This window comes from Sinohyriopsis cumingii, chromosome 4 (assembly GCF_028554795.1).
Source record: "Sinohyriopsis cumingii isolate HCF-2022 chromosome 4, ASM2855479v2, whole genome shotgun sequence".
Lineage (NCBI taxonomy): Eukaryota > Metazoa > Mollusca > Bivalvia > Unionida > Unionidae > Sinohyriopsis > Sinohyriopsis cumingii.
In genome coordinates, this window is record NC_142964.1 from 141487052 (window position 1) to 141498669 (window position 11618).

The following is an 11618-nucleotide window of genomic DNA, read 5'->3' on the forward strand; positions in this document are numbered from 1 at the left end:
TCATTTAAAAACAATGAAGCTCCAGATTGCAACCCCCACCCCGCATCGTATACCCACTACCGACTTTAAAAACGAAAAGCATCAAGGATACAACAAAGTACACAACACGTACTTATTTAATTCTTTGAATTATATTTATAACTCGAGGTCCAGAAACAGTATCACCTTATCATTTCATTGGCGTAGGTGAGTACGTGTTGTTCACACAACAGGACTGATCTTGGCTGATGTTGTTTATGTTGTTCAGTAATCTCCGGATAATTCAGTAAATTTCCATAACGTTGAGGTGTTAGGGCATCCCCACCCCTTCATTTATAAAATTTTTGTAAAATTAAAAGTAGACCGTGCAAACTGATGCAGACGACAAAATGTTTAACTTGTTTGGATGTGTCATTGTTGCATCCACCCCTTCACTGAAAATGAAACCTTCCAGCATTCGGAAACCTACAGTGATCAGTCTCCTCGTTAACAATGAATACTTACGTTTGGTTTGAAACGAAGAGAAGATGACAATGATTTAACCTTACAAGTTTCAAACTTCTTTCAACTTGGGAAAAATTCCTTGAGACAGCTTCTTGTTTCTTACACCAGAAATACGTCTCGTTCCATTCCCTGATAATAAACTTACACTTAAATAACCTTGAATAATTATGAACCTTTGATTCATTATATTACTTTGCGCCACTTATTTTGTTTTGTGCGAAGAAAATAATAAATAGTGCTATTATAGGTTCGTTGTTTTCGTGTTCCATACCTGGTCGATTCTTGAGTTGTATGGTAGGTAAAAACTATATGTGCCAAACGCAATGAACAATGTTCTGTTTTAATACATACTTGAAATAAGAACTGATTTAGGGACCTGTCTCTAAAGAAGTGATGAGATATTTTTTTCTGATAATTAGTGGAAGAAAAGATAACTTAAATTGTATTACAATACCTGTCACTTTGCTTATCTCCCTTGTATTTAAAGCCGTCGTGATCTATCGAATTATTGATTATAGGCGGTTACAGGTGGGTTTTTATTTACAGGTGTGTATTCGATGGCGTTTCCTTAGTTGCGGCTATTGAACAGAACCAGTTTGATTGGTATAATCAGAGGAAAATTATAATAAACATTCCTGGAGAGAGGAGCAACCACTTAGCATTAATTAGCATTTCTCTTTGTGTCAAGCTTATGTCAGGTACGACATTCGCAGGTCAGAAACACGTAGAAGGGAACCTTCGCAAGGTGACGGTAACTTATTCAGGTTAGTAGTGTAAACTTCTTCAGGTAAGTAGTGTTAAAATTATAATTTAGTGTAACATTATAATTTAGTGTAACATTGTAAGTTATGGGACAAAAACGATATGGCCTCTTTCACTCCAACTCGCACGCACGCACAAACACGGGCTTAAACATAACTGTCAACATATCTTACATAGAAAACTGTACTACTGTCCTATCCAAAGATACATCCATCTCGTTAACACTTTTTCTGTTGTCTGTTCGTCAATTTGCCTGCCTCTCCACGTATCAGTCTGCAAGTATGTTACTCAATTCGTTGCTTGCATGTTTGGTTTATTGGTGATACATGCACATCTGTCCTTGTCTGTTCTATTTTACAACAGCTATGATTAAGAATGGCCACTTCATCTACTCCGATTCGGTATATGCAGCATTTTTTTTAAAAACAATATATAAATTCTTTAATACTGACTTTTAATTTCATTCCCCGATATGTATAATGCTACAACGATAAAGAGTAAATAACCAAATATTCATTTTTTTCTCAAAAGTACCTTCACATTTTACTAAATTTATCCATTAATAAATTACGTTGGTAAATATTAGTATACAAAGTTCCATTGAAAATCAAACTCGTATCGTTGCTTTCAATTTAAGTTTCAGTTATACATTACTATAAAATAATGTTATTACTTTATACCGATATGTATGACTTATAGTTAAAATTAGTAGCAATGATGACATTGATTGGTGTATCTATGTGTCACAGATGGAACTCCTCAATGTCAAATAATATGTTCCTTTTTTCGTTGCCGACCATAGCGCCCCACGCCCATTTTTTATTTTATATTTTTTAAAGTTTTAAAAAATTACCGAAATTGATTTGTGCATTTTATTGTACCGGTTATGCCCAGTACTTGAAGCGCTTATAGTAAATTACACACACACACATACACACACACACACACACACACACACACACACATATATATATATAATCATTACAATGTGACTGAAGTTTGAGTTTGGGTATTATTAGAAGTCTTCTTGTAAGAGCATTGGTCTTCTTGGACAACATTTCAAGTTTACTTGCACAGCGCTGAGTTTGTTTAATAAAGTCTCATCAATATAACTTTTAATTTTTTATATTTTCTTAACTGGTTGATAATACCATATGGTCGTTGTTAAGTCGATCGGTTCTTAGCCTTCATCCAGGTTTTGGAGATTTTTTTATAAGAGGAGCCATAACATGAAATGCAGAACGGGGAAATATACCGTAAGACATGGAATATTAGTTACACCACTTTATCAAAGACTTCCACGCCAATACTTGACACAGACACGTAATCGACACATTTTAATATGCATACAAAACAACGAGAACAACGAGGAAAGATACCTTTTACAGTCCACCGCATTTCATAAAACACAACCTGATGTGACGTTCGTTTGTTATACATTTTTGATTCTTACCATCATGATATTTTCCGTGAGTATTTTGTGAAGTCTTTCCACACTAAAACCACGTCCGCCAAAGGTCCTGAGATACCCAAAGTACACCACTGTTGCCGCCCTTTCAATCGAGGATGCCAAATCAGTATAGCGGTGGTCTAGTGTTTAGAGCGTCCTCCTTGGATGGAGGAGGTCGCGGGTTCGAAACCCCGCCAAGTCATACCAAAGACTTATAAAAATGGTACTTACAGCTGCCTCGATAGGCGCACGGTATTAACAGGTTAGTGTTAGGACTGGTCGGCCTGGTATCAGGATAATGTGACTGGGTGGGACTTCATGCTACATGTCTACGGCATGATGCCCCAGTGCTAGACATCACTACAAATTGCCACACTGCAGATATCGTAAAGATATGACTGAACAACTGTTAAAACTGCATTAAAAATCCAAATCAGACAGACAGACACACACATACGTGAGCTATTAAAACCGCTGATATACGGTTTATACTCGCCTATAAGTCGAATCAAACTGCCAACGACAAACATCCTGCTCTGTCATGGCATAAAGCGCCTGCAAACCAGGGTATATGTTGCTTGTTCTACTGATTACTCCTTGCATTATGCGAGGCAGATCTGGATCTGTTCAGTTTGCAGTTGTCTAAGTGTATAATTTTATACTGGCAGATCCAGGTTCGATTCTCAGTAGAGGACCAAATTTAGTTCTCTAATCTGTGTTTATGCTCCATGGGGCTGTGTATGTGTTCTGTGGTGCTTGTACGATAGTCAAACTCAGCTCTGGTGTGGTTTGACTGTTTTACGGCTCAATAACAATTTTAAGGTTATATCGTGCCTAGGCATGTAGAGTAAATTCTCCTCCTGAACGATACACCACTGTAAACGATTCGGGGTGATCTGGTGGTAGGATTCAAACATGCACCCTTCTGGTTACGAGTTCAACTTGGTTACTGCGACTTAGTCAAAACTGTTTTTTACATAATACTGGAAGACTACAATGTCCTTCTCCAAACAAATTTAATTTTTTTTTATAGAATGATACGTCTCTCTCTCTCTCTCTCTCTCTCTCTCTCTCTCTGACTTGAGGTTCATAAAGCTAAACTTAACGAGGTTCGTTATCGGACCATCCAACTTAATATGAATAATGTTAGTGCTTGAGGCGAACAGAAGTAAATGTTTTTGTTTTCTATGCTTTTTTAACATGTCTTGCACACAGTGATAAAGAGAACGTTATATACAGACAGTAATTAATGTGTTTAAGTCCATTTTATTGATAGGTAGAGAGCATGGAAAACATAAACAGTTTATAACACCCTTTTAGTTATCAGAAGGAGAATCCAGATGGAGGCTGTACAGATTCAGCCAGTTGGAGGATTTAAGTATCACAACATCACTTGTGATTGATTCGAGTGAATTATTTGCGGAAACATTGGTAGGTTGGTTGGTTCATGTATAAGCCATACACTAGATCGTATCGTCCCATGGCAATCCGAGTTAAGTGTCTTGCCCGGAGTATGTTAAGAATTGGTCTGAGCAGGACTGGAACCGGTACCTTTATGGTGGCGAATCCAGTACAATAAACATCGTGCTACCGCGCGCTCTCTTCAAAACTGCGGAAACGTTGATTCTAAGCGTTACTTACAAATGAAGAAAACATTTAAACAAAACGTACTAAGCATTTCCGACCAATAAGTCATTGAAAAAATGCATGTCTGGATACTCTCAATTCTCGTCCCCCCAAAAAACACCTGAACAATTCCTACGTGGTTCCCCGCGTGTTCGTGTGTGTGTTTGCTGTGGTGCGATATTGTTGAATGTCTTGCTTCGTTCGGACAGTGTAAACGAACAAAATGTAAAAAGGCTGGTTAAACTTGGACTTGCTCACTAGGTTTTGTTGGATGACTTTGATCAACTGAGTAACGAACATAACATTATCTACATAATCTCACCACCATAGTATTCGCTATGCTTTCTATCTAAATATAATAGATAATCCTCAGAGGTGTACATAACAAAAAACACTGCATTCAACATATTCTCCAATATTCTAATTTAATCATTGCTTTTAAAGTTATGTGTATACAGATTGCGCTGTCTTGGATTTTAATACAATGATATACCGCCATAACCCCTTCGATTTGTTTGAGTATACCTATAACGTGTTATAATAAACGTACTCAATAACCATGTTCTCGCGTTAATGTTACTATGAATTCAGCTTAACCGTATGGATAAAGTTGGTGGTTCACAGACAATTTTGCCTTCCCCCCGCCCAACAAAAATAAATAAATGCATCAGCAGATGCAAATGCAACCCGTAATCCACTGACAATAACATCTACTGTAATTATAATGTCAGCATGTAACATTACGCATCAAAGATCTACTAAATGATTTTATATTTGCTTATTTAAAATGAAACGAGCTTAATATTAATCGCGAGCTAATCAATGAGTTTCAGTAATTACATTCAGTGAAATGAATGCAATGTGAGCTTCTTTTTGATAAAAGCTCAACATGGTAAATTGAAGCTACTATTTGAATTCTTACGTAATCTGACAGTTTTGCTTTTTTTTTTCTTCTTCTCATAAGTCTGAAATATGTTGAAGTAATGTTATATCGGTGATTTTATATGATACGTGTACTTTATTATAGGATTTCTGTGAAAGATGGTTTTTCATTTGACGGCACCAATTCACGTCATATGTAATATTTCTCGATGTCGAATGGTCATTCTCAATCAGAACATCCTCGGCACTTTCATCGCGTGCTAAAATAAAAGCCTGTAAATAAGGTCCCGCTCTATATACATTATGTACGTCTGAGAGAAAGTAACAGGTGTAAGGTGAAGTTGTTTGCATTTGCAACATGCACAGTGAGAGAATGTTGGCATACCTCCATGTACTTTCATGTACTGTGCCTGATGTTATACTTGTGGAAACTGTAAACGATCTAAGTCACAGCTAACCAATATGTATGCTTCCATGTGATGTGAAAATCAGCTTTAATTAGTCCGTAGTACACTATCTTTAGCAGTTATTTAAAATAGGGAAAACGAATTTTGCCAGACTAGACAATACCAGCTTCTTAAAGTGCATGGAATGACTTACACACTATGTAAAAAGTAACAAAGTTATTGTCTCTTTTTGTAAAACTTATCTTCGATGTCCAGGAAACGGAAATGACATTGCTGAGCTAGCATTTTTTTAATTTATTTTTTTAAATAGATGCACATCTGAAGTAAGACCAAACTCTGTACACTATAACCCAATGTACATCCGTCAATCAGACACCAAAATAATGAACAGGATAACCAGTCAGGAAAACCTGAGAAATTCGTTTGTTTACAAATATAAAAAAAATTCCCTATGCAAATTACGAAACTGTAGAGTACCACCTTAAGTCCATTCCGTACTGCCCTCAATCATATGGTTATTATAACGTCATAATAATTAAAAACGTTAAAATGAATAGACCCCGTGTCATCACCAGCAGCTACGCAAACACCAATAGCAGATAACTGAAACCAAATGATTTCTTCAGCGTCTTTAAATTACAACGTTGCTGCGTTATTCTTAAAGCTTAAATGTGAAGGTATTTAATTGACTGCTAGCATGTCGTCGAGTGTTCTTTTCAAGACTTATCATATTATAGGACCCTGTTCTTCGCACAGCTAGCCTGATGTTCTTCCGCCAAAATGTTACCATTTTCGGAACAGTCACTACGATTCAATCCGATTCTCTTTCAGAAAGAGATGAGGATGTCCCGAACTAGTAATTATCTTCTTACGACATCATTAACTTTACGTTAAGTCATAATGTTAATTTCTTGGTGTCTTAAGTTGAAATGATATTCTGAAGCAAATGAAATTATTTTATTTCTCTAACATACATATAGACATATCTCTAAATCATGTAATAAAACCTATTTTTTTAAAGATGAATATGAATTTTTCGCGTTGATCAATATGAGGTTTACTGGTTCATAAAATTCCATATCAAGCCTATCAGAGGTAAATAACCGAAAACTAAATCTAATGTAAATGACGGCATGTAATAAAGGCACTCACATAGCATAGCAATATGTTCATCGAAGAACAAGTGCACGTTTATCTTTGTTTACATATATAGCTAGTTTCCACCCACTAATGGCTATGAAAAAGACATATACATATGAAAATTTATTCGTATAAATTGCAAACGATATTCGCAAAATACGCTTCTATGCATGCGAGCATAAATCCGATCATTTTACGGTAATGTGTACCAAATTAATTTGCTAAGTGTTTTTGCTCATTGTTTGAAGTTTTAGAAGTATGAAAAATATTAACCTTACAGTAACAAAGATTTGTATCCTCCCAGATGAGACCATTTCTTCCCATTAACGGCTAAGTGTTGAAACCATCTCTGATACTCTTCAGCGAGGACAAGATTTTCACTTTAGCTGCTGTGGTGGACATATTGGATGTCAGATTGGCACCATTTTCAGTCAGTACCAGATAGACATCATTAGCCTAGAAGTTTTTTGGTGCAATCATTATAACAAACCAGTCTGGGGGAGTACAAGATACTCGAGTCAGACGACACGGGCGGCCGTATGAATGGCAACATTTTCATTTTGGACCAAATAAGTATCACTAGGAGTCTATAGGTGACACTCATTTGTTGATATAACCATCCGTTTGGGAAGAGTAGAAATAACAATATTTTCAAGATGGTAACAGTGGTGCCCATTTTGAGGATCAGTCCGCATCATTTTCATTTTCAACCAACTTGACACCATACACCTACCCTACTGATCAAATCCTTACCCCCCATGTCGAAATGACTTTTCAATTAACGTTACAAAATTTTAAAGATGACCATCCTGGTGGCCACTGAAATCTGATCAACACCATTTTTGCTTAGGACCAACATGACATTATAAATGGTCTTCTGGTGAAAACTCCCCGTTCATATGGCTTTCAGTTTTGAAGAAGTAACAAGAAGACGATTTTCAAAATGGCTGTCATGCTGGTTATCCGATGTGCACCATTTCTATTTAATACCAGCTAGACACAATAAGAAGTCTTCTGGTGAAAGCATAATGTCGCTATGACCTGCCATCTAGGAGAAGAACTGATACTAAATTTGTTTCCAGCTGGTCATTGTGGTGGCTATATTGCAGGTCAGATCGGCACTATTTTCATTTAGAACCAGCGAGACATCATAAGAAATCTTTTAGTGAAAACTCTATTCTGATATGATCATTTACTCAGGAGAAATATGACATATTAGATGTCTGAGAAGTACAATTTTCATTTAGGACCAGCGAGACATCATAAGAATTTTTTTTAGTGAAAACCTCATGCTGATATGATCATTTACTCAGGATAAATATGCCATAATTAATGTCTAAGCAGTACAATTTTCATTTAGGACCAACTAGACAAAACAATAAGTAAACATGACTTTCCACACAGGAGAAGCAGCAATAACAAGACTTTGAAAATGGCAACTGTGGCGGACATCGATTCATGCCTTGTTCATTTAGGACCAACCAGACGTAAGAAAAATATTTTAGTGTAGATCCCATCTTGATTCAGTGGGAGTAATAACAGTATTTTCAAGAATGCCACTAGAATTTGGCACCAGTTTCATTTTAGGTCCAACCCAAGATAGCATGCAATGAAGTTGAATATTTTCCTATATGACGTCAACACACTGTAATGAGGTCTTGCCCTTTGTTACTCTTTTAGGGTGTGTCTTTAGGTCAGTGAAGAGGATCATCTGGTTGAGAATGGAATTGTCTTAAGATCCAACTGAAGGCTAAACATACCATGGTGTAACATGTGCAACTTTTGTTTTTTAACCTTAGAATGAAACAGGTCTTTCATGATTTAACACCAACAGCATCAATATCCTCACAAGGTTTATTCACAGTTCAAACACAAGATATTTGCTTGTAAATAAGAATCACCATGCCAACATTTGGAGCAGCTGACAATACAGATTGGTATTGAGGAAAAATATGTCACTACAACCTTACGATTAGTGACCTACATTTGGTATTGCCGAGTTACTCTTCGTGAGATGCATTTATATACCCAGTACCAATTTTCAACAGTAAAAGTGAAACATGGTCCAAAATAGATGCAAATTAAAAAGTTACACAAAAGTGAAAATTAGGTATGATCTAGTGTTCGCATGACTTTGTTACTATCATCTGTCAAGTTTCATGAGTAAAGGTGAAAATGAATCCAAGACTGATGCAATAAACGAACAGATAAAAAACAAAGGTCTTTAGAGCATAGCTCATAGAGGGCCTAGTTTTAATATGACCAAGTTACTCCTCCTGCGATGCACCCACATACCAATTTTCATAAATGTAAGTGAAATAGGATCCGAGACAGTGAGGGGTTAATAAAAATGAATGAAAGAACATATGAATGACACAAACCAGAAAAACGCCACATACCCCTCCACATTTTGCTGGTGTAGGATAAAGAATAACGCATTGTGAAAAAGATGTCTGCCATCCAAGATTCTGGTGATAGAGATATAACTTTTCCTTTAGTATAATTATTGATTAAAGGTAGACAGAGAGAAGTCATTCAAGTGGCCAGACGAATGCATGATCAGCTCGTGGTTTCTTCTGCTTCATCCACAAATTTATATCAGGGTTGTCACACAATACTTGTTTAATATATAAAAGTTATGGGGCATACAAATTTATTTCCAAGCTCACTTTCTCAGGTTAGAAATATTTTTTTCTTCATATGTGAGTTTTTCTTAATAGAGAGCTATATGTTCCTGTTCATATGTGCTTGAGTTTTTAGGTGTGTACAGGTGTAAACATCTGGCAAAACCTCCTGCATCATTCCCGATAAACTGATCAAGTTACAGAAAATAACTTAATGATATTTATATGAAAGAATCAGATTAAGAGTTTGTAGCCATAAGAGGTCATGGACTAAGTGGTATGCAAAGGACAAGGGTGAGGAACAATAGGAAAATAATGATAATCTGCAGATATCAAGTTCTCAATGCTTTTGAGGATATTCAAAGTTAAATCCAATAAATCTTTTCAATGGTATTTTTTAAAAAGGGCTTTTTACCTACAGCTAAATGGGGCATCAAATGTTCCACATATCTTCACTTGGGACAAATAGCTCCATATGTAATTGTTTTAATAATGGTAAATGTACAACTGAAAGGAAAGCTGAAAAATATTTATTACTGAGGCCCAACTACCCTCCATCTCATGGCAGAGGAGATGCTTTACAACCCAATTTTAATTGTCATTCAGATTATTCAAGAAAAGAAATTTTCCTCTTCCTATATGTTACCATTCCATGTAAACATCTTACCATTCTATGCAAACATAACGAAACAACAAAGACAAATGATACCAAAACATCAAGTGGGAAAAATAGCAAATATATTTCCTATTGAATTGATCTGGTCTTCAGTAAGGACAAACTACATCTGATTAGGAATGCTTTAGTAAAGTACAATTCTGACCGAGTTTAGAGTGTGCTGAAGCTCACATGGCATCTTTGTTTTTATGGTCAGAAATTCTTAATAACCCTGGAAAAGTAGATCAAAGTGTCGGTAAAAATGTTTAGGTGCTAGACATGTTCTATTTCTGAACCCAAACTGCACATTTGGCCTCAAAAGGTAAACTGATATTCCACATGCAAGGACATCACTTTTAACCTGCATTAACTCATTCAGACCCAATCCCGCCTGTAGGCGTGATGAGGCTGTCCCCTACTTCTGAGCTCTGCAGCATCAAGGTCATTTAAGATACACCAAAGTGGGTGGTATTACAAAAAAGCAGACAGATATAGTTCTACAGTGATACCAAATAATCTGGACGTTCTAGCTGCACTACAAAATACAGAGGGAAAAACCTAATTTTTTGGACCCGTTTTTGTTTCCACCCAAAATTTGCTCGTGGTCGGAATCAGATTTTGTGTTGGGATTTTAGACTTTTTGGCCTCAGATTTTAGGGAGAGCAGTCTGAACTGCACACAGACAGGTGAACTTTGTAAAAACTAGGATAAGGTGGGCATTTGGAATATAGAGTGGTCTCCATACAAAAATGATGGGTCCATTAAGCAAAAAAAATAAAATACTTTTACCCTTCTGGTCATGCAAAAGCAAAATAACCAACAGAAAAACGATGTTTCTAATACAACTAGGCATTAATCTAATGGAAAATCTGTTGAAAGTCGATGTACTATGATGTATTCAGAAATAGCCCCCCAAAATGTCTTTCCTACTTGCATTTCAGCCGAAAATGACAAAAACCTCCAGGGCCGAACGAGTTAAATAAATTTTGGAAAGTAGGTAAAAATGTAAGAAATCTGAAGCACAACCTTTTCATTCCAGATGTGCCAAAACTGCAAATGGTTACAATAGATTAACAGGTGCTGGAATCACCATCAAGATACAATATTAATGTAATTCTGATTATACCCTATAAAAGTAGGAAATAGTGACCATACTTTAATGCACACACACATACACCCTAATCCCAAGATGTTCTTGCATACCAAGTTGTCCCTTCATAATATCATAATAATAAGAGTAACAGCCTGAAGAGGGATAACAGACAAAAGGAGCAATATAAACACAGAAACTATCTCTACAATGTGGGTTATACTTATTGTCTGCTTGGAACAAAAGTTCATGTGGTTACAACCAATACTTTAAATTAAATACCAGAACCATTTTTTATTACTGCATCTACTCGCTTATGACACCAGGTCAACTGGCCAAACCCAGATCTGATGTTGCACAATGTGCCAGCAGAGATCTGGGTCTATGCAGTTTGCTAGGAGTAATCAGTAAAACAAACAACATACACCCTGATCTGCTGGTGTGTTATACTACAGCAGATCAGGAACTATAGATGCAATTGGACTTGAGCTATAAGTAA

The 11618-nt window shown here is 36.3% G+C and overlaps 1 protein-coding gene across 1 annotated transcript in view; it reads left to right on the forward strand.

Moving 5' to 3' along the window:
• The first annotated feature begins 1062 nt into the window (after positions 1–1062).
• LOC149802218 (tubulin tyrosine ligase 3-like) overlaps positions 1063–11618 on the forward strand; it is a 157821-nt gene continuing 147265 nt past the window's right edge. The window contains exon 1 of the mRNA XM_089956639.1: positions 1063–1247. The gene's annotated coding sequence lies outside the window, so the exon portion shown is untranslated. The remainder of the gene's footprint in view (positions 1248–11618) is intronic.